This window comes from Nuphar pumila, chromosome 4 (genome assembly GCF_984573655.1).
Source record: "Nuphar pumila chromosome 4, dmNupPumi1.hap1.1, whole genome shotgun sequence".
Lineage (NCBI taxonomy): Eukaryota > Viridiplantae > Streptophyta > Magnoliopsida > Nymphaeales > Nymphaeaceae > Nuphar > Nuphar pumila.
The window spans coordinates 130283253-130308582 of record NC_143252.1 but is presented as its reverse complement, the minus strand read 5'-3'; positions in this window follow the sequence as shown (position 1 = coordinate 130308582).

Below are 25330 nucleotides of genomic sequence, written 5' to 3'. Positions count from 1 at the left end.
CCGAAAGGGGCACAAACTTGCCTTAGCCTTGCGTGACATGAAACATATTGCAACTCAATGCACACGCTACAACAAAACCTCGCCACTTAAGGAACAAAAGCTTGTGCCCCCCAGTCCAAAGACCAGTTGATGATTGAATGTCATAGCGAAGAGTACCACCCAGACTCATTCGTTGGCACCTAGGCATTCACTCGCCTAACCTTGAGTCAACATACTCGGTTAGAATCACCTAATTGTGATTCCTAGAAAAATTAGCCCTAACCCACATGCACCCCCATGCATCCAACCACTACGCGTGAAAAACTCTTACAAGCCGAGAGGTCCTTAACCAAATCTTCAAAGGCAACATCCTTTGATCCGCTCGCACTGCTTAACCAAACAATGCTCCACGTCTGTGCCATCATACAACGATGCACTAACGATGATATCGTTGCCTATCGCGTGCCATGCTACCACCACATGTCATCGATCAAGCCAATGCACACCGCGCATTCATACACTCGATGCATTTTCCACTCAGTAGAGCTCTGCACTGCAACTTGCCCTATTCCGAAAGTTCGGTCCGGGACAGGCAGATCCTACCAGTTAAACAATTATACCATTGGCTTTTGAACCTGCAACGTCCCAACACAAGGTTACGTGCACTAGATATTCCTACCAGACAAAGCGAAGCCCCCATTTTTTTAATATGATGCCACATCATTATCGTGTTGTTTTATTAGTGTGTCAAATGTGGTTGGTTAAACCACATTGATAGTCATGTTAATCGGCATCTATGAATGTGTGACCCCTGTTGTGTAACTCAAATCAATTTATCTGTAATTAATCATACTTAGGGTGTGAAGTTTGAGTTCCGTCAGTGAGTGTTGATTTGGTTGTCCCCCTCGGGTATGTTTATGTATATTTTGAGTAGTTGTTTTATTAATTTATTGTATAGTGTGGTATTGAGTCGTCGTCAGAACCGATCCAAACAAGCAACTAAAGCAATGAAGCTTTGCTGGATTTTCAGTGTGCGAGACTCACACTTCCATTAAGTGGCATGAGAGATCAATCAAAGAATGCATGACCTAAATCTAGCAAGTGGTATTAGAGAATGCTCAGAGTAGGGCCCACCAACTCAACAAGTGGTATCGTGGGTCTATCTGGTTCAGTCATGGTACCAACTGCATCAGATCGCGGGCCCATCCACATTATTCATGGGTCCATCAGAAAGGATCATAGGTATATCCAGTTTACTCAGATCCGCTTGAGCACATCCAATCCAGTCCATCGTGAGCAGTAGTTGTGAAGTTGATTGGTCAAAGACTGAGCTTCTTGGTGTCGATCGAGAGTCAAGGAGGGGGATACACTAATCACGATGACGTACATGGCTAGCACGACCACAAGTATCGAAAAGTTGAATCCTATAACTATGAGTTGGTGTTCTTGCATAGAATTGCATTTTGTCGGTCAATATCCATGGGAAGTTGTCGGCGGTGGCGATATCTATGAAAGTGAAGGCGATATCTCAGCTAGATCTAAAAGCAAGGATCAATGATGCGAGGATGTAACACACAATCATCAAAGGGCTGAGACTAGAGTATAGCAACTTCACGATGGTATTTCGAGGTTGGTAGATTCAGCAATCTGTCATGAAGTTGGTGAATCTTTTTGAAAATCAGTAGACTTCAACCAACAAATGGCTAGTATGTCCATTAAAGAGGAAGAAGAAGCCTTCTTAGCATAAATGAGAGTGGATGAAAATGTGAAGAAGCCAATAAAGCTTGAATGCAGCTAGTATAGAGAGTGCAACCAAGAGGGAGAGTTGTGCAATGAAGCTTCAATGATCACAGACAGTAAATGCAGTGTAAGAATGTCAACTGTTTCAATTGTGGCAAAAAGGGTCACTGTGATCAAGATACTATGTAATTACCAGTGTAAGAATGTCAAGTGCTTCAATTGTGGCAGGAAGGGTCACTGGCTTATCTGGTAATTACATAGTATTTAGGCCAATTAAGATGAGTAGTAAGCTACAATCAGTATATGTTATATCGGCTGAGCTAGCTTACGTAAAGAAGACCTGCAAGAATGAAATTGTCGAAATCTAGCATGCTCAACTTGGAAGTGTTGGTTTGTGAACAGTTTGGAGGGATGGACGGGTTGGACAGGTTCGAAGTTTGGTTAGATGGGTCGGACAGGACGGAAAGGTTGGACAACTCAGCAGATGGATCCCAACCGTGCAGCCCCAGAATTGATTGACCCTCATTCTTTGATGTTGCTCTGAAGGAAATGGTCAGAACCGTAGGGGTGGGAGTGGATTCGACCACTGTAGACCAACTTAAAAATGAATTTATAAAGAAGGCCAAGGATCTCGTTGACGCAGGGTTCTGATAAATGTTTATATTTTTGGGGGACTGAACCAATTTTTGCATTATGAAAATTGTTATGTGGAATATAAGGGGATTGGGGAGCTCGCAAAAACAGCTCTTTATTTATAACTGGTTTAAGCAAGAACACTTCGATTTGGTCTGTTTGTGTGACTAAATTAGAGTGTATCGGCGACCAGCTCATGCGAAATATATGGTGGGGGTCAGAATATGTATATTCCCTCCTCAAAGGATAGGGTGGGTGGACTGCTAATGATGTTGCATGGCAGCTTAGCGATGGAAACAGTTGGGTATATATGGCGATTTTTTTATTACATTGATTCTTAGTAAGAAGGATGTAAATAAAAAATTTCAAGTTGCCTTCGTGTATGGGCCAGTCAGTAGCCCATTCAAACAGTTATTTTGGAGAGAGTTGGAAAGCTTGGCTTTTCAATCACCCTTTACCGTGGATTTTGGGGGTTGACTTCGATGCAACATTTTCGGTTCAAAACTCAAATAGAATGCATCCACCATCAAGATTGAATTTGTTAATTCTAATGAGCTTCATGCTATTGAAATGGGGGGGTCCATACACATCGACTAATAAGCAATGGCCGCCTACTATGAAGAAATTGGACCATTTTTTGCTTTGTATTTCGTTAATGAATTGCTTTCATGATGTGCAGTCCTCTATTGGCTCTTCACCATTTCTGATCATGCCCCGATTATGCTTAAATGGAACTATGGGTGGCCCAAACGAATGAGTAGCTTTATATTTGAATTGTGGTGGTTAAGAGACCCGTCATTTAGGTAGACACAACAAGATGAGAAATGGAAGGCTCAACGTGTTTTTTAAAAAGATTGATTTTGTGCCAAAGAACATTATTAGTGGGCTAAAGAGCAAGGCCAAGCTAATTTCGGGAAATGATAAATTGGGAACAAGAGCTTGGAGTGTTGGAAACTGAATTAAGCTCAGTTCAGAATGATGAAGATGATTCAGATATTTTGGGTAGACATGCTGCCCATGTGGCTTTGGTGGAGGAATGGCTCATTCGCAAAGAAATCCGATGGCGGCAATCAGCTCGAATTATATGGCTGAAAGAAGGGGACCAAAATACGAGGTATTTTCAGGTCTCTTTGCTTGGAAGAGAAGATGAATAAATCATATCTCCTTCTTAGCAAATGGTAATAATAACGTGCAAGGAAATGATTTATTGGCTCATTTTTCTAATGCATTTCAAGAAAAAAAATAGTGGTGATGACTTTCATACTCTGGACTTAACATCAATGGAATTTTCAGCTTTGAATGAGTAGTAGTAGCAGCCTCTTATGAGTCCTTTTACTGAAGAAGAGATTAAGCAAGTTGTGTGGGCTATGCCTTCTAATAAGGCTCCAGGGGCCTGATGGGTTCCCAATTGAATTCTTCCGAAATATATGGGAGGTTTGTAAATAAAGATATGCACCGTCTTTTACAAGAATTCTATTCTAATGCCTCGCTCTCTAGAGCTCTTGGACCCATTGCATTGAGTGGGGTTATTTATAAAATCATCTCAAAGCCTTTAGCAGACGTCAGATTACAAAGGGTGTTAAATAAAATTATCTCTCCCAACCAACATGCTTTTATTTCTGGGAGGCGTTTGCATGAGGGATTTATATTAAGCCCATGAGGTAATTCATACCTTACATTCTAATCGTGGGCAAGCTTTCATTCTCAAACTGGATCTCTCCCATTTTTTTGACACTGTCAAATGGGATTTTCTTTTGACATGCTTAGCACGGCTTAATTAACTTTGGTGAAAAAATGAGTGGAGTGGGTTAAAGAGCTACTTAGTATCTCATGTACAACTATGCATAAATGGCAATCTAAGCGAGTTCTTTAATTTGAAAAGAGGATAGCACCAAAGGGATCCCCTATCCCCTCTTCTTTTTATTATTGTCATGGAGGCCTTGTCCTCTTTCCTTAATTCTGCCACTAAGGGTGGCTTCTTTGAGGGGGGGCGGATATACCCGGGTTTCAGTTCTTCTCTCATATTCTTTTCACTAATGATATCTTTGTTTTTGGACAAGCATCAAAGTTCAACATTGCCAAGTTATGGACTTCAAACCTTTTCCAAACTATCGGGTCTTGTGATTAATGGCTCCAAGACTTGCTTTGCCCCATTTAGATGTTCAACCTTAGTTGGTAACTTTGCCATTAAGCTTTTTGGGTATCAACTTGATGAGATTCCCTTAAAATATCCTGGCCTACCCGTTCATCTAGGGGTCTCAAGGAAAAGATTTTGGAAGAAAATTGAGGAAAGAGCGCCTATCAAAATTAATTCTTGGGCTGGTTTCAATTTGGCGTTTGCGGGGAGGCCAACTCTTATTAAGCATGTGCTTTCTAGTTATCTATTGCATTTTGTACAAATTTTTTCTATTCCTCAAAAATCTAGAAAGCGAATCATAAGGCTTTTCAAATCTTCCTTTGGTCAGAAAAAAGTTCTAAGGAGAAATCACACCTTGCATCATGGCAACTCATCACTTGTACTAAAGAGGAAGGGGGATTGGGCTTAAGGGAGATTGGAAGATGGAATCAGTGCCTCATGTTAAAATGGATATGGTGCCTATTGTGCTTGGATAGACCTTGGGTTAAGGTCTTAAGAGAAAAATATGTTTTGAAAGGTTGGCCTTCGGAATGGATGGGATGGACAAAATGGCAGTGTGGGAGTGTGGGTCAGGTATTTGGAAAGGCTTGGTGAAGCTACTACCTATCTTCGGGTTCAATTGGGCAAGGGAGACAACAAGATTTTGGTAGAACACTTGGTGTATGGAAGGGTGCCTTTTCCCATCTCTATATTGGGTTGTGAAGGACAACAGAGGAGGAATCATCCTTACATCTTTTTTGGGAATGCAAATACGTAAGAGAATGTATCAGATTGGTTTGACAATCAGTTTCCCTACAATGGAAAGCACCAAATAATCTAAGAGATATCCTAATTGCTTCACGTCTCCAAATTCGGGGACCAAAGTTCGCTGTTTCTTGGCGGTGTTTTGTTCTCATTCTAGAGCCTCACATGGCTACAGCAGAACCATAGATTGCACATAGACGGAAGCCACCATCACATCCTCATCGCTAAATCTGTGCTTCGAGAACTTATTCGTTGTAAATTTAAATGGGCTGATCTGAATGTTTCATTCTTGTAGGACCTGCGGTCTTTTTTGTTTTTACACAGAGTGACATCTTGTCACTCCATGCTGTAATACTTCCTATTTGAAATGAAATTAAGCAATATTTTTCCTTCAAAAAAAGATTAGAGAGATCCATCTACTCTATAAAGAGCCTATAAGTTCTTGACTTTGCAAAGTTTAAAAGATTATCCTCAAATAAGACATGCCATTGTCAAGAGGTTAACAATAAAAGAAGCCAGCCTTGTGGGAGAGAAATGTTGAGCAAGACTAACTACTATTAGTTGATAATTTGACGTTTTGTTGGTGTGACAATTTTTATCTTTTTATGAATTCATCAACATGCCATTTGCATACCCATGTCAAATATAACCAAGTCGATATTGAATGAATACACCTTGTATAAGCCGACGTTGGTCATCAGATATAAACAACCATGTCATTTTGTTTTTCTTCTGTATTATATAATGCCACATCATTTTAGTGTTGTTTCTTTGTGTCAAAATGTGGCTGGTTAAATCTCAAAGATAGTCTTGTTAATTGTCCTTGTCAAATGGTAATAAACATCTATAAATATGTTTGTCCCCTACTGTGCAATTCGATCAATTGATCCATAATGAATCATACTTAGAGTATGAAGTTTGAGTTTCTTTAGTGAGTGTTGGTTGAAAAGGAAAGCCATACACGACACAAATGATTTAATGTGGTTCCGTCTGGTATGACCTACGTCCATGATGAACACTCTATCTATCTCACATGGCAGAGATGTCTCTCTTGATTTAAATAACCATGTACATGTCCCAATTGAGAGAGATTCTTAATACTCTTGATTCTCTCAAGAGGACATCCAATTTTGGAAAGGAGATTACAATGAAGATTGGAGTGTGATCCTTTAGCTAAATTGTTAGAATTATTAACAATCCCATGAGAACGACTTGCTAATTTATTGGTTTGAAAAATCCACTTTCCTTTTTTTCTTGGATTCACGATGGATGGAGTTTCTTCTCTCGGATTCATGTTGGGATGAGTTTCTTAACAATTGGACTCATCCGGTAGACTTAATTTTTAACCCCAAATTTATGTTTCCCTTGAGTTATTATAGGATTCTCTTCATATGAGTCCAATGATAGTAATTTGGTTGATGTATAAACTACTATGCTTTGTTGACAGAATAAGCTATATTAGGCTTTGTTAAGGTAATATATTGTAACATACCAACAATACTTTTGTATTAAGTAGAATCTTCAAGGAAAATCCCACCATAGCTGGATAAGGTTGCATTTGGAGCTGTTGGGGGTAATAACAGGCTTACACCCTGTCATACCTGTTTTAATCAAGAGATCCAGAATATACTTTTTTGGTGACAACACGATTTATGAAGGACCATGAACCACTTCAATTCCAAAAAAATAATGTAGAGGCCCCAAGTCCTTGATGAAAAATTCACAACCAAAATCTTGAATAATATTTTAAGACGGCAGGTGCAAATCCATGTGATCCAGATTCATTACCCAAAATGGATCATGTTCCACCACCACCGTAGTCTTCTGAGAGACCATTCAATGTATAATGAACCAATTTTTTATCATAGAGAAGTTCACTAATAGCACACAGAAAATCTGCAAGAAAATTAATGTTGTTTAGATACTCTACCATACTTTTCTCCTCCTTTCTGACGTTCTGGAGATCCTTTTTCAACTATAGGATCTTGCCAATAGATTCAGAAGCATAGGATCATTCTAACTTGACCTATGTTTCGTGTGTAGTGGATATATGAATAATCTATCCAATAACAGACTCTGTGACAATAGCACAAATAAACTTAGAGCCAATTGATCTCCTCATTTCCACACCATATACTTGGGCTTCAGCTTCAGCTCTTCTCCTCCTTTGATATTTGACTTGGGACAGGAAAAGATCCATCTAGATACTTGACGAGATCTTGCAAAAACATCATATATTTTATCTATGACCTTAATAGAAGATAATTGTGTCTATCAAGTTTGATTGACTCCAACGATGAAAACACATTTCACTCAATGGCAGGATTGGGCATGAGTGAAAAGAGACCAGACATGGATAAAGCTGAACTAAAAGCCATGAGAGGATTACAAATGAACTCAGAGATTCCTTCTACACAAAAAATCAGTATGAGATGGTTGGCTCTGTGTAACACCCCGATCTGGGACCTCAGGAGTCCGAGTTCGGTTGGTATTACTTTCCAGAGGGAAGAGTGCAAAGCTTACACAGTGAAAACGTGGCTAAAAAAAAAACTTTTTATTTTATTCTCATAAATCAACTTTTTCCTTACAATTGTTCATCATTCATAATATTGGACGTGCCATCCATCTCGGTAGCACCAAAATGTATCGAGATCTGAAAGATACGTTTTGGTGGAATGGTATGAAGAGAGACATTGCTGAGTTTGTTAGCAAATGTCTAGTATGTCAGCAGGTAAAGATTGAGCACCAAAGACCAGGTGGTCTTTTGCAACCACTCCCCATACCTGAGTGGAAGTGGGCGGATATATCAATGGACTTCGTCTCGGGGCTTCCTAAGACGAAGAATGGGATGGATTCAGTATGGGTGATTGTCGACAGACTAACTAAGTCAGCGCACTTTTTAGTTTGTAAGACAACTCACTCGTGTGATCAATTAGCTCAATTGTTTATTAAAAAAATTGTGAGACTTCATGGAGTACCAGATTCAATTGTCTCAGATAGAGACTCGAAGTTCACATCGCAATTTTGGCAAAGTTTTCAAGAAGCTATGGGGACACAACTGAAAATGAGTACAACTTTTCACCCTCAGTCAGATGGTCAGTCAGAGCGAACCATTCAGACCCTTGAGGACATGCTCCGGGCATGTAGTTTGGAGTATAGCGACTCGTGGAATGATATTTTGTCATTAATGGAGTTTGCCTACAACAACAACTTTCAAGCAAGTATAGGCATTGCTCCATTTGAGGCATTGTATGGTCGACGATGTCGAACTCCATTGTGTTGGAATGAAGTCGGAGAAAGGAGTTTGTTAGGACCAGAGATGGTTCAGCGAATGACAGATCAAGTGAGATTCATTCGAGAGCGTCTTCTCACAGCACAAAGTCGTCAGAAGAGTTATGCGGATAAAAGACGTCGTGAGTTAGAATTTGAGCAAGGTGATCACGTGTTTTTAAAGATATCTCCGTTTAAGGGAGTAATGCGTTTTGGTCGAAGGGGAAAGTTGAACCCCAGATATATTAGACCTTTTGAGATACTTGCGAAGGTTGGTCAGGCAACATACCTGTTAGCTCTACCTCCTTCCTTATCTCGAATTCACAATGTGTTCCATGTTTCCATGTTGCGAAAGTACGTGCCAGATCCCTCCCATATATTTGATACAGTCGAGACTGTATTAGATTTGCAAGATGATCTGAGTATGAGAGAAAAGCCCATCGAAATCCTGGACACGAAAGTGCAAAAGCTCAGAAACAAGGAGTTATCTTTGGTTTTGGTCAAGTGGAGCCATCACAACAATAAGGAGGCTACTTGGGAGCATGAATCTGATATCCGCGAGCAATTTCCACATTTGTTTCCAGGTAAGATTCGGGACGAATCTTCTTTTAAGGGGGGTAGAATTGTAAAACCCCCTCCGGCAAAGTCGCCGGAGGGGATAAGCTTAAAAAAAAAAATGGAAACTGCGGTTTCCCCAAAAGGGAAACCGCGTAACGGAGGGGGGAGGATAAGCCTCACCCCCCAAAATCTGCGGAGGGTGAGGGTTATCCTCACCCTGCGTGAGGGTTATAAAAAAAACCCTCACGCAGCCTCCCTCCACCGCACCAAACGAGTGAGAGAGGGAGAGAGACAGAGAGTGGAGGGGGAGCGAGAGAGAGAGAGAGGACTTACCGGCGACGGCGGCGGCGACAATCGGGGGCGAGGTAAGCCCCTCCCCCATCTTCTTCTTCGTTCTTCTTTTCCGTCAAAGCAAAGGGGGCCGACAGCCATTGCTGCCGGCGAGTTGCAGAAAAAAAAAAAAACAGAAACAGAGAGTGGGTGGGAGAGAGAGAGGGGATCGGCCAGCCGGCCGACGCCGGTGGCCAATCTCCCTGCGTTGGGGGCTGCCGGCACCGGCCGCCGGCCGATGCCCCCAGGTATTCGGGGGGAGGGTCGGCCGGTGGCCGCCCCTCCCTGTAACCGAAAAGGGGCTCTGCCCCTTTCGGTTTTTTTTTTTAAGAGGGAGGACCGGTTCGGTCCGGGCATCCAGACCGAACCGGGTCGGTCTGGGGGCGACCCAGACCGAGCCCTTTTAAAAAAAAAAATGTGTTTGGGGTGAACCGGTTCAGACCCAAACCGGTTTGATGGACCGGTTCAGGTCGAACCGGTTCAGACCCGAACCAGTGGGGTGAACCGGTTCGGGTCGAACCGGTTCAGACCCAATCCAGTTGGGTGACCCGGTTCATACCCAAATCTGTTGGGTGAACCGGTTCGGGTCAAACCGGTTCAGACCCAATCAGACTTTCTGGATCTAGTCAGCAATTTTGGATCCAGTTATGAGAAGGATCTGAATCCAAACAGACAGGGTTTGGATCCAGATCAGGATTGGATCAGAAAATAGTTTCGAAGTGGCTCGAAATCCGAAATGTACTAAGGGATCCATTTGGATCCGTGAGATCCATTTCAGTAAAATGGACATATCTTCGCACTCCAAACTCGGAATCGAGTGAGGTTTGGTGCGTTGGATTCGTAATGAAGAGGGGAATCCAATAGTCTATGAAATTCAGTCAAACCAGAAATGTAGAAACCGTGGTTTTCTTTAATAAGATTCGGGAAGGGTATTTTGGTAATTTGAGTAAGAGGTTTTGTGAATTAATTCAAGTATATTACCTTAATGACCAGATCCTAGTGTTAGAGCTTCGTGAGGCTCGAATTCGGAGAGAGCACAGAATCAGCACTTGAGGTAAGGGATATTATAAGTAATCTTAGATGTAAATAAACATTTTTACGTTGGTTGTGATTATATGTTGTGTTTTATTTAAGCATGATAGTTTTGAGAGACCATGACATGCATAAATTCCATGCTTGACAGTATGAGTTAAAATTTTATACATATGTGCTATGCAAGTTAGTTGGTAAGTCATGCATGATGAAAAGAAATTTTATTGTGATTGCATGTGTAGATCATTGATTTATATCATGCATTGTGATGAGATATATTTGGATTAGAGTCCCTTTTAGTCTATTTATGTTGTATGAATGGACATTGTCGAGATCAGCATGCATGACCCCTTAAATCCCGGAAGTGTCGACCTGTGGCGAGGGCTACCTGGTTCGCGGCCAGAGTGCAGCCACCATGGAGAGTGGGCCACCAGTGATTTAATGATGTAGAGACACTACATCATTGCATGCTAAGTGAGAGCGGTGTGAGTCCTAACGTCATCATGAGATTAAGAATGAGATTGTTGTGATTATTCATGACACCACTCGTGAGGGAACGAGTGAACTTTATAAGTGAGAGTTTGTTCAATGTGTGAACCTAGTTATGACGTAGGATTTCACTCACACTGGTTTGGGACTCTAGAGAATCATGGATAGTTGATAACCATCATGTTAGGATATAGCATGAACCATGCCGAGATTGAGAGCTTGACCTCCCGGCTAGCTACCGGTGGGGTCCCCGTGGTGGTTCACTGCAGTGCCTGGTGGTCTGGGGACCACTAGGAGTGTATGGTTCATTGTCTGGCCAATATGTAGAATTGGGGTGTTCTACAGGGTTGCTACGCCCATAGATGGCTATTACCGGTATAGCCAGCCTAGTGATAGTTGTGTGAAAGAGAGTATTTGAGAATGATAATAGGGAAAATTAAAATATACAAACATGTGTGGTGTATCGAGAATTAAAATAAGACTAGGGGCTTAGAGCCCACTACAGTTGTAAATTATTGTTTATTTACTTATGATTATCTCTTATTGGGTTGTAGACTCACCTCCATTTGTGTTTAATTACAACTGTAGGTTACAGGCATTAGATCAGTCGTTTGGGAGCAGCTTTTTCGGTCTACAGCAGAGCATTGGTATTTTTACTTTCCTTGTCATTGAATAAAATGTATTTGCTTTATTTTATTATGAATGATGAACAATTGTAAGAAAAAAGTTGATTATGGAAATAAAATAAAAAGTTTTTTTTTTTAGCCATGTTTTCACTGTGTAAGCTTTGCACTCTTCCCTCTGGGAAGTAATACCAACCGAACTCAGACTTCTGAGGTCCCAGATCAGGGTGTTACACTCTGATACCATGAAAAGGAAAGAATCATACACATGACACAAACGATTTAACGTGCGTGGTTCAGTCTGGCGTGACCTATGCTCACGTTGAACATTCTCTCTATCTCACACGATAGAGAGGAGCAGGTCTCTCTTCATTTAAATAAGCATGTGAAAGTCCCAATTGAGAGAGATTCTTAATACATTTGGTTTTTTCAAGAATTTTGGAAAGGTGTTTACAATCAAGATTATAGTGTGACCCTTTAGTTAAATTGTCAAGATTATTAACAATCCCATGAGCACCACTTGCTAATTTAGTGGTTTGAAAAACTGACTTTCCTTCTCCTCTTGGATTCATGTTGGATGTAGTTTCTTCTCTTCGATTCACATTGAGATGAGTTTCTTCACAATTGGACTCATCTAGTTGTGGAACTGGACCCGTTTGGGATAATGGATCTATATCACATGGATCTTCACCTGCCATCTTAACATTGGTTTGGCCGTGCCCTGAGGTATATTCCATACAGTTTGAGTTGTTATTTCACTACAAGAAAAATGCTAATTAGCGACAGAAATTTGCGACGGATTTTTTTCGTTGCAAATTTGCGACGGATTAGCGAACAAAAACTATTTGTCGCTAACATTCAAAATATTTGCAAAATTAGTGATGTAAATATCTTCGTCGCTAAATCCGTCGCTAATTAGCGAAGGATTAGCGACAACATTTTTCCGTTTCCAAAACACTACAAAAAATGGTAATTAGCGATAGAATTTTTCCGTCCCTAATTCGTCGCTAATTAGCGACACATTAGGGGCGAAAAAATTCCGTCGCTAATTTTCGATTTAAACGGTCCTACTTGAGGCACGAAATTTTCCCTCTCCCCGTTTGAAATTTTTCCTTCCTCTGTTTTTCCCTCCGCCCGTTCGATTTAAACCATCCCCACCTGAGGCGCTTCTCAGGACGCCAGAAGCCCCGCCCTTCTCTGATGACGCGCAGCGCGCGACCTCTCGCACCACGGAGGGCAGTTGGAAGAGGGCGTTGAGTCAGCTAAACCACAACGTGGGTAGGAGCAGGGTGGGCCGCTACTTCAAGCTCGAGGAGCACAAGTCCAGCTTCACCACCGAGATCCGGGCGGGGACGGCCACGTTCCTCACCATGGCCTACATCATCGCCATTAATGCCAGCATCCTTACCGACTCCGGCGGACCCTGCTCCGTCTCAGATTGCATGCCGCTCTACAGCGATCCCTCTGTCCCCGTCTCCTCCTGCTCGGGCACCAACGACACCTCCATCCTCCTCCTCGTCGTCCAGCCCGACGCCTCCTGCAAGTTCTCCCCCGTCAACCCTTGCTACGCCGCCTGCCTTGACCGCTCCTCCAGGCGGTGCCCCTCGCCAGTCTCCATCGCCCGTCCTGCCTCTCCCTCGTCGGATCCCGTCTCCACTACGGCCCCTTCTTCCATCGGGACTGGCTCGCTGCGGAAGAGCGTCCTGACGCCGGAACGCTCCGGTTCTGTGAAAAAAAATTGCTCACTGCCGGAGAACGTGCCGGCAGCGAGCAATTTTTTTAAATTTAACAACGAATTAGCGACGGATATTATCCATCGCTAATTTAAAATAGCGAAGGACTCGCGATGGATCATATCCGTCGCTAATCTGTCGCAAATTAGCGACAGATAAGTTTTGGCACTACTTAGCGTCGAAAAATTCGCGATGAAAGTTAATCGTCGCTAATCCGATGCTAATTCATCGCTAAACAGTTTAGCGACGAATTAGCGTCGAATTATTGACGGATTTAGGTGGTCGCTAATCCATAGGTTTCTTGTAGTGTTTTATTAATTAATTATATAATTTGGCTATTGGGTCTCTGTTAGACCCGATCCAAATAAGCAACTAGAGCACAGAAGCTGTATCCGATTTTTGGTACACGAGACACACACCTCCATTAAGTGGCATCAAAGCTCTATTAGAGCATGACCCAAATCCAATTAGTGGCATCAGAGCACGCCTAAGGCAGCGCCCACCAACTCAACAAAACTTTACTATGTATAAAGTAAAATTTTGACCAACTTATTTTACCCATTAAACTAGCTTTGACGACCACCAAATTGGTGGTAGATAAACTTATTTGTTAAGTATAGCTCTTGAAATGAGACTTTCCACTGGTATAAAAACCATCAAATTATGATATCAATAGCCACAATTGTCTTCTCAAAATGATGTATTTGTTTGCATTTCTATTGAACCCAGGTGTTGATCCAATTGGTCCAGATTTTTTATGGATCTATCTAGATCGATATTGGAATGAATTAGCTATTGTGAAAATAATTTACCCAACAGTTTGAGCGATATGATAGTTGTGGAGGTCTTCTCGATCTTGGCATGGATAGGATACAAAACTATGAGACTCCAAAGACTCCGATAGAAGCCAAACTCTCTACTCTATGCTATGGTGGCAAGCTAAATTGTCACCTACTGTAGAACAATTGTCACATGATGTGTCCCAGATAGTGCTATAATTATAATATGACAACCAACTGGCTTATAATGTCTCTTTGAGATGATTTCCATATGACAATTTATAATCAGAGTTTCAAACGGAATCGATTTCATATCCAGTTCATCTATTTTTGTTGTATTTTTCATTCTTAATTTGCTGTTTTCCTGTTCTCCTTCAAGGTTATTTATCCACCATATGTTGTGTTTAATTCTTTCCAACCTGTTAATGATATATTCATTATTCTCTAAAAAAAAAAATTATAGGGTTCCAAAAAGTTCCAGGTTTTTTTATAGCATGTTGACTTTTGAAGGACCAGCGTGGAGGCTATAACAGTTTGTGGTCTTCCATAATTTATGAGCTTTTTTAGATGGTAACAACTTGCAAGCATCATATATATTGGATAAGCTTTTTAGATAGGCTATAATGGAAGGACTGTGAGGTCCTGCCTTGAACCATGGATTGGAGAACCTTTAACAAATCCGATTCGAACTGCATGCTGGGAAATAATAGAAGCATCATAGTGGCTAATGGATTACTTTCATGTTGCAGCACATTAAGGTATAAATTTTTGCATCTTCAGAAGGAATTTGTGACAAAAAGGTATAATTTTTTGCTTTTAATAGAAGGTAATGTCTTGCTATGGAGGTTCAAAGCAGCTACTGTAATTACAAGAAAAATCGCAGTTGAATGATCATGTCAGAGTTAAGCACCCCAAAGATTTATGGAGAAAATTCGTCTAGTGTAAATTTCATCAGCCTATAGCGGCATCGACATTAAACCTGATAGATGGTTTTGTGTCCCGGCAGAATGCTCTCTGCAACAAGGATGAGGAAACGATACAGAATCTCCTCCTATCCGGTTTAGTGGCTGCTAATATTTGGAAGATGAACCTTTTAACAAGTTTGGTAGATGGAGATCACCATGAACAGTGAATCAAGTAGTGGTCTTTTTTTTTTCCTGGAAAGAAGGAATGTTGAATTTTATTGCAGAACAAAAGAATTAGCACCAAGTAAAAAGATCATAGGGTGAGCGTATGTGATAATCAAGGACAGGAGGGTCAATAACTATACAATCCTCATATCACTTGTAAATAGGAAGAGAAAGAATTTGATAGATACATTGCATGTGCTGTGGTAATCTTCAATTTTACCATGGCATTGCTGGAGTATATGTGATAATCAAGGACATCATGCTTGCAAGAAGATGCTAATATGGATTCCATACCCCATGTAAAGAGTATGGTTTTCACTGTAATGGCCATGGATTGATCATCTTAGGAGCTAGGGGAGAGGCATAAAAGTTCGTTATGACCCTATAGTGTTCACTTTGTAAACTACTACCGCATTGTCAAATTGATAGGTAAACTAGTGCCTTGTAAAGATAAAGCACCAGATTGGAGAACTACTTGGAATCATAATCACAACTGTTGCTCTTGTCAAATTTTCAGCAATGAAATATCTCAAAATATTGAAAAAAATAACTTTTTTATCGGAAAAATCTTGAGAAAATATCGATTCTATTAAAAAGTTATAGTAAATATATAATATAAATAATTATGACTGGGTTATAAGTTTTTAGATTTATGAATACATGAATAAGAAGCACTAAGTCTCAAGTTGAGGTAGGACAACAATGCAAAGGAACAAAAAATAGTCCCATATCGATGAGGAAGGGCAGCTATTCAAGTGGGTGGACTCCACGGCATCAGCCTTTCAGTTACTTTCCAAGTGTGCCTTAAAGTGAGGCATAAATGCCCTTGCTTTAAATAATGCTTTCTTTTGCTTTCAAGGTTTGTGGTAATTACAGTAAATACGCGATCATCTCACGATATTATCGTAAGATATTTAACAATCAGTGAGATCAGCTAGTTTTTTAAAATCTCGGGAAACTATCGGGATTGTCACGTTTAGTGATTATATCACGGTAATATTGTGAAATTTTCAAAATCTCGGCGATATTTGTGACTGCTTGGAATGATGAACCTTGTCGCTGATGTAACATTCTACTGGTTAGTATAGTGAACAGGACAATAATCCCCCAAGCATTTTTCTGTCAAAAAAAAATAAAAAAAAAATAAACATAAATTCTAGCTACAGTGATGATGACATTCATGGCTACCTCTAATAGTGACTCCACAGTCCTGATCATGCGCAATCACATTGCACAAAAAGAATGTGCTGCTGCACCAGCTGGTCAAAAAGCGGGCCCCACGGAATAGGCCATGAAGCAGTCAGGAAAGGTGGGGGCCCGCAGGCTACATATGCTGGACAGGTGTCGTCTGGACAGTGCAATGTGCTTGCACTTGATCCGGACTTGTGACTCTATAGTTCTGTGGTTGCTACACACTGAGAGGGTGAGTTAGGAGTCAAAATGGCATACATATAATGTTAATCTGGCATAACTTATTATCATGACAAAGAAGAAGGTCCCTCGTTAGCAATTCTTTTTCCAACCATGCGGAAGCTTTCAATTGGATGAGACAAGATTATGAACATGCCCTTCAAAAGGATTTGTGATGATGTTTACATGCTGAAGGCATAGTAACAAAAGTTTAAAACAAGAAAATAAATGCAGCGAAAATCTTGCGAGAAATTGAATTTTTTTAGCTGTCCATGTTTTATTCGGCAAACTATCAGCAAAAAGAACCTAAATAATAATAAAAATAAAAATATAAATATAAAAAAAACAATTAAAAATAAAAATACATAAAAGTAATATGAACTGAATATAAAATGACTAATTTCAGTAGGGCATTTACTAATAACAAATTTTAAACATATAATAAAAATTTAGTTTATTGCAAAGCTAAAATGCTGATAAAGAGCGAAACACAATCAACTCCAAACATATGAATCATCCAGCAATCCCATACGCTAAACCAAGGGAGCATCAATCGGTCTTCAAGCATGAACATAGTAGAGGGATAAACAACTGTGTTCACAGGTTGAGATTTATCAAAGAAAATAATGAACAACAGCCATGGGAATCATTGATAATAGTTCTCATTTTCAAAGAACATATCATCAAACTGAGTCTAGGAGGGATTCAGTTTGATGTCAATTGCGAGGAAACATGACACATGAATTCCTGTTTTATTACCTCATATCAGAACCTGTGAAGGGATTCAAACCCAAAATACAGAAAACAATGGACAGGGAAACTATGATTTAGTAACATGATTCAACAACCATCATTGTTTATTCAGCAATAAAAATAAAATACAGGGCATTAACAGGTATTTTATTGAACAGGGACAGACGTCACATATGAACCCAAATCAGTTCAAGTTTGTCTCAAAGAAGGAAAAAACCAATCTCATGCAGATGCAATCGTGAGACTGGTTTGAGTCAAACAAACATCTAAAGGACATATTTATTAAGTTTCCAATAGCATATTTGCAAACCTTAATCAGACTAAAATAAATTTTGTTTCTTTCAAAGGCTTGAATCAATACACGCTAACCAAGTCTAATAAAAATCAAATTTTCTAACACAACATACAATAGAGGGAAATATATTCAAATCCTTGCAACCCATGCTGGAAGACGACCTCAAAGATCATGGTAGAGAGAAGGGGAAATGCTTCTATGCCTAGGGTTCTTTCTTTCACCAACATCAAGTTTGTTCTCTTTTTCCTTAGGGTTCTTTTAGAGAGGAGAAGCCAAAACATGAGAAAGGGGAAGGGCTAGGGTTGTCACCCCCCTTGGTCCAATGGAACATGGTCCATCATCCAGTTGGTCCAATAGAGAGACTCCAGACCCAATCACCTCCTTTTTGGACCAATAGGCCTCCTTGGTTCCCAATAGTTATATTTGAGAACCCAAGGAGATCCAGATTTTTAATTTTAAGATCCAAAACCCATATTAAAAATTTTCAGACCCAAAATAAATAAAAAAACTACCCAAAAACCTCGCACACCCTCTAATAGCCCTAAAGAGATCCTAACATGCTATCAGACATAGATCTGTATCTGATTATTTAATCAGATTCAAAATATCCAAAAAAAATGATACTAAATTCTAATAAATCACATTTCTAGGTAAAAATTAAATACCAAAAATTCTAAAAAATTCAAAAATAACAAAATTATCCATCAGATGTCTGAGATGGATTGAGTTTGCGTGTTCGGGTCCGATAAAATATTTTTTTCGAATATGACCTCTAGATGCACTGTACTAGAAGACAACTACTCAACTCTAAGAGAAGTTAAGAGAGTTATGTTTGACTAAGTCTATTACAAATCAAGTGGTCCTAAAAACAATGTTTAAATACCATTCGCATGTCAGAAGGTACAACTATCAAATCTCATATCAGTAAATTTAAGCCTATTATTTTGGAGTTGAAGAATATAAATATAAAAATTGATGATGAAGATTAAGCTCTCTTGCTATTTTGCTTTTTACCGTCGTTATATAAATCTTTAAGGACACCATGATTTATGGCGGAGAATCTCTCACCATAGATGAATTTAAAACCATGCTTATGAGTAAAGAACAAATTAATAAAGGGTTGACCATTGGCAAAAGTGGTGACCGTTTAGTGAGCTTGGCTGTTAGAGGATGCACTAAAAATAGAGATGTGAACGGTAGTAAAAACATGTCAAGGTCCAAATCTAGAAAGGGCATATCAAGTCTGAGTGCTTGAAACTAAAAATAAGCAACCAAAAGACAACAACAAGGATTAAACAATAGAAATAACCCAATACAAAAGCTAGTATTGCTTAAGTTGATGTTGATGTCTTTGTTGCGACTGGCGATGAGATCAAATCCAGTGATGAATGTATTCATGATTTGAGGTATTCTTTCCACATGTATCTAAATCGAGAGTGGTTTTCTTCATATGAAGTCGTTGATGGTGGTTCCGTATTAATAGACAATAATGTAGCATGTAAAATCACTAGCAATGGCACAATTTGAATTAAAATGCATGATGGTATGATTAGAACGCTGGTAGATGTTAGGCATGCTTCAAACTAAAAAAAAAAACAACCTTACCTTGTTAGATACTCTTGATGAAAATGTACGTAGGCATTCAATTGAAGGTAGAGTTATAAAGGTTGGTAGAAGTGCAATAGTTATGATGAAAAACAAAAAGATTTAGAGCCTCTATATGTTACAGGGCTTAGAGGTAATTGGCTCAAATGTAGTTTCATCATCTTCCTTATCCTTAGGATGTGTATATCCTTAGGGATATATGCTCAAAATATTCAGGGAGCCATATCACACTCATTTGGAAAAATCACTACAAGAAAATTGTTAATTAGCGACGAAAATTTGCGACGGATTTTTTCCGTCGCTAATTAGCGACAGATTAGCTAGAGATACAATCTGTCGCTAATTCGCGACGGATTAGCGAGGAAACAACTTTTATCGATAATTTGTCGCTACTTAGCGATGTATTAGCGACTGAAATTTTTTGTCGCTAATTCTTATTACAAGAACACCATTTTAGCGATGGATTTAGAGAGGGAACTCTGTCGTCGCTAATCCGTCGCTAATTCACGATGGCGTAGCGACAGAATATATTCCGTCGCTTTTTTGGTATTTTGATTTACGACGGCTTAGCGACGGAATAATTCCGTCGCTAAGCCGTCGCTAAATGTCGAGTAAATCCCTAATCCCATCCCTCTTTCTCTTTTTCCTATTTCGCTGTCTTGCTCCCGCCCGCCGCCCTCTCCCTCCCGCCGCCCGTCGGCTCTCGCCACCGCCCGGCCGCCGCCGCTCGCCAGCCGTCCACCGCTCGCCAGCTGTCGCTCCCCGTCAGCCTCCCGCCACCGCCCGACGACGCGCAGGTAATCTTCATTCTTCTTCTTCTTCTTCTTCTTCTTCTTTTTCTTCTTCTGTGAATGCATTCTTCAAATTTGATTTGGAACCCTATTGCATCGAGTTTGAATAAATCTTTTCTTTCTCCTTTTTTCCTTTCTTTGTGCTTGACTGTCATAGGATTCGTGGAGGAAAGTAGTAAGTGAAGTAGGGGCTTCTTTCTCGTCTTGAAATGTTTTTGCTAAAACGATGAACATGGAAACATTTCACGGGAAAACTGGCAAAAGCCTGATACAGTAGCATAAACGCATTGTTAATTCTATGAATTTTATCTTAGATTGTAGTAGAATATTTGTTTAGTTATTGCATTTTGGGGTTTTTAAAGTATTTCAAGGAGATTTATCCTTTTTTCTTTGGATCGTTTCTTCAAGACTTCGCGCTACATTTGAATAATCCAGGAGCTACTTTTATTTATTTATTTCTTTTTTGCTTAAACTTTCTGATTGATTTTTGCTGAAGAGAAATTGCAGTAGCTCATTTCTAGCAGATGAATTAGATTTTCTGAAGCACTTGTTTATTTGATTCATTGCATACTTTTCATTTGAAACATTCTTAAATAAGTTATGGATCCTATTGTTATGCGTTAGATGTATGATTTATTAATCTATGATGCAGCACATACAATAGGTTTTGTTTGTTCAATCATTTTATCTTTTTGTGCAGGACATGGTTTACAGGGAAAGGAGGTGTGCTCTGAGCATTTAATTTATTTTAACAATCTAGCTTTCTTTTGGATTTGTCTTGCATGTATTTATTGGTCTAGAGTCCTGTTGTTATTTGGTAATTTTAAGCCATTATTTTGCTGTCGATGTATGATATGCAATAATACTATTAGTTGGATACTGCACGCTCTGGATTAACTGTAAGCTACATCTAGTTTTGCTTTGCTTGTCCTTTTTTTTCTTCCATTTTGTAGTGTAGGGATTAAGCATTTTAAGTCTTCTGTTCAAAATGTAGTTAGAGAAGAACCATTTTGTAGTGTAGGGATTAAGCTTTATGGATCGTCTTTTATATGGATAGTAAGCAAAATTTTTTTAATCATGTGATTGCAAACTGTAATTATGTTTTCCAACAACTGCAAAAGTCAATATTCTAAAATACACTAAAATTTCTCATATGACTTGATGCTGCTTAATAATGATTGACTGCTCATGCATTTTCACAAAACATATATGCACTTATTATTAACATGTTAATCTCAAATTTATGTGTCTAATAAACCTATAAATAACTTAGCAATTTATTTTTTAAATATAAACCTACAAATATCTTAGCAATTTTTTTTTTAAATAAATATTTTTGCAGTATGACTAATAAATATGTCATTTATTATTTCCATAATTACAAGTAATTAAAGCTCATATATAGTCATGGGCTGTTCACCATGGTCATTGAGAGAGGAAGACTTGGCTGCAAGCATCGATGGTTTTGCTTATTTTCATCTATGGTTTTGCTTATTTTCTCCTGTATGGGTGATTGATTATTCTGCTAATTTTTGTTAATCTTTTAGTTTTTCATTCTTGTAAAAGTTCTGTTTAGTCTTTTTGCTTCCTTTGCATAAGTGTTTGTGTTTCCCTAATTAGCTTCAATATTCATTGCAGTACATTACTTGCACACTTTATTTCATCGCATTTCATCATTAGATATATCATCATCAGTTTAGTTGTTTTTTGCATTGCATAAGTGTTTGTGTTTCCCTAATTAGCTTCAATATTCATCTTAACACAGTGTTTTTTGCAGATTTCTCAACGGAACTCGCTTGTGCCCCGCCACCCGTGGTAAGTAAGTGACAAAAATAATGCAAATCGGGTAAATACCCGTGGTGAGTAAGTGATGCAAGCGCATCACATGTTATTTAATTTATTGTATGTAACACTTTATTGTTCACACACTCACTTAGTTGTTGATATCTAGGACTGCTTTGTTGGAGTTTGGACATCATGCTGAGCATGATTTTAATGTATGAATATGGAAGTGTTCTTATTTTTGGAGTACGAAGTCCATGCTATGCATGGTAGTAGTTAGTGGGATATTGAAGTGTGTTTGCTGCATGTACATGTTTGACATTTGTTTGATATGAATTATTTCGATGTATTGCAATGTTTGATGTGATTGTATCCATGCTTACATGTAGTTACTTTCAATTTGATTATGTCTTCCATGTGAAATTGTATACTGAAAGCATGCTTCAAATGAATGTATCGTGTCATGAATAGTTTGCACATGAAAATATTAAGTTATCAATGCATGCATCATAATTCTTGTGATTGTATGACATCATATATTGCATGATAAATTTGATATTTTCTTCATCATAGCATTCTGATGGTTCTCTTTTAACTGGTTAGGATACTATTCGTAACATCATACAACAGAATGACTGCAAACCGTGAATGGATGTACCGTAGGATAGTGGACAATGAGTTATCGCATGAATATATGGATGGTGTTGACAGTTTTATTGAATTTGCAACGGCAAGTGTCAGTACGGTAGATCCCACAGGTCGGATTAGGTGTCCCTGCAAGATTTGTAAGAATAATCGATTTGTAGAATCTCATGGCGTTAAACATCACCTATACAGGAAGGGTTTTGTGAGTGATTATCAGAACTGGACGTTTCATGGAGAAGAATTTAGAAACGATTTTGATTTACGGGTGAATGTGGTGCACGATAATCCATATACGAATTTGATATTTGATGCCGCAGGAACAGAACTGGGTTCTGCTATGAGTTCTAGTGATGTAAGAACAGCCGTAGATGAAGAATCACCAAACGATGCAGCTAGTAGATTTTATGATTTACTTAGAGATGCTGATGAGCCACTTTGGAACGGTTGTGAGAGTCACACTATCTTGTCTGCAGTTCTTCAACTAATGAATTTGAAGTCCGAGTATAATTTGAGTCAATCATCTTTTGACCGTTTGTGCATGATTGTGAAGAGTATGTTGCCTAAAGATGAGAAATTGCCACAAAATTTCTATCGTGCGAAAGTTATGGTCAACGCTCTAGGTATGAGTTACAAAAAGATTAATGTTTGTCCAAATCACTGCATGTTGTATTTCAAGGAGCAGGAAAACGACATATCATGCCCGTCATGTGGGCATCCTCGGTTCAAGCCAAAGACAAGAGGCAATGGTAGCACGAGATCAAAGGAAGTTTCATACAAGTCGCTCTGCTACTTTCCTATCATTCCTAGATTACAGCGATTGTATATGTCTTCAAGGACAGCTAAACACATGAGATGGCATGCAAATAAAGTTCGACACGATGAAAACAAGATCACGCATCCTGTTGACGCTGAAGCTTGGAAGCACTTTGATCGTACTCATCAGAACTTCGCAATGGAAGTGCGAAATGTTAGACTCGGTCTATGTACAGATGGATTTAATCCATTTGGGGGTAGATCAACTCCATACTCATGCTGACCAGTATTTGTAACTCCATACAACCTTCCACCAAGCTTGTGTATGAAACGTCCAAATCTTTTCTTGTCTCTGTTGATCCCTGGTCCGACCTCACCTGGCCAAAATCTTGATGTATATCTAAGGCCATTGATTGATGAATTAAAAGTACTGTGGAATGACGGTGTTACCACGTATGATGCCCACAAAAAACAAAATTTCAACATGAAAGCCGCTGTTCTATGGACAATCAGTGACTTCCCTGCATATGGTATGTTATCTGGTTGGAGCACACATGGGAGGTTGGCTTGTCCGTACTGCATGGAGGATTCCAAAGCTTTTAGATTGAGGCATGGAAGGAAGCCTTGCTGGTTTGATTGTCATCGTCGATTTCTACCCAGCGATCATCTGTTCCGACGTCAAAAGAATGCATTTAAAGCAGGCACAACTGAAACAGAAGGTTCATCCTCAAGATTGTCTGGCATAGAGATTCTAAGAAGATTGTGATACTTTCCAGATGTATTAACAGATGCCCGCAGTCCTACACCCTTCCGTGGATTTGGGAAGGATCACAATTGGACGAAAAAATCTATTTTTTGGGAACTACCGTATTGGCCGACCCTATTGATACGACATAATTTGGATGTGATGCATGTAGAGAAAAATGTGTTTGATAATGTGTTCAATACAGTAATGAATATTAAAGGAAAAACGAAGGATAATCTGAAGGCCCGTATAGATTTAAAATTAATATGTAAAAGACCAGAATTGGAACTCAAAGAGTATAATGGCAAAGTACTGAAACCAAAGGCGAAGTACGTTCTCGGACCTGATCAAATAAAACATGTATGCCAATGGTTGAGACAACTGAGATTTCCAGATGGATATGTCTCTAACATTGCTCGGGCTGTAAAGATTGACGATGGACAGTTATATGGGTTGAAGAGCCATGATTGTCATATCTTTATGCAACGATTGATACCCCTAGCATTCCATGATATGTTAGACAAACCTATATGGAGGGTATTGTCTGAGTTGAGCGGATTTTTCAGAACATTGTGCGCACGGGAGGTCGTTGTATCAGATGTAAAGAATCTCGAGGACTCTGTCATCACCATTGTTTGTCTGTTAGAAAAGATATTTCCGCCAGCATTTTTCGATGTTATGGAACATTTGATCATACATCTGCCATATGAACTAAGGGTTGGTGGCCCTGTGCAATATCGATGGATGTACCCATTTGAAAGGTATATGTTTTTTTATATTTGTCTCTTTAATGACAGGTATTTAAAATTTGAAATGTATATTCTTGTCAGATGCATGTTCGACCTAAAAAAAAGGTTCATAATAAAGCAAGAGTAGAAGGCTCTATTTGTGAGGTGTACACTTTAGAAGAGATTTCAAATTTCTCATCTATGTACTTTGAACCTCATATTCCAACACGTTACACATGCCCGCCCCGTAACGATGATGGAGAACAAGTAACTGTAGCTGACAAGCTGTCGATATTTCAACCACTTGGGCATGCATTTGGTAGTTGTCGATCAAGGCTATTGACAGATCGAGAGCAAGATGCAGCACACATCTATATTCTTTTTAATTGCTCAGTGATCGACCCATACATCGAGTAAGTATATGTATATGCAACTCAATTATAAATCCTTTTATGTTCTATATGTGGATACATGGCTCGGTAATATAAGTATTTGTGGTTTGCAGACGATTTGATCTGGAGTTGCAAAGCGAAGTTTCACATCTCACTGATGCAGAAGTACAAAAAGAACGTGAAACTAAGTTTGTGGAGTGGTTGAAACAGTTGGTAAAGAAGCTAACATAAATTTTGTACTTATAAACAACACT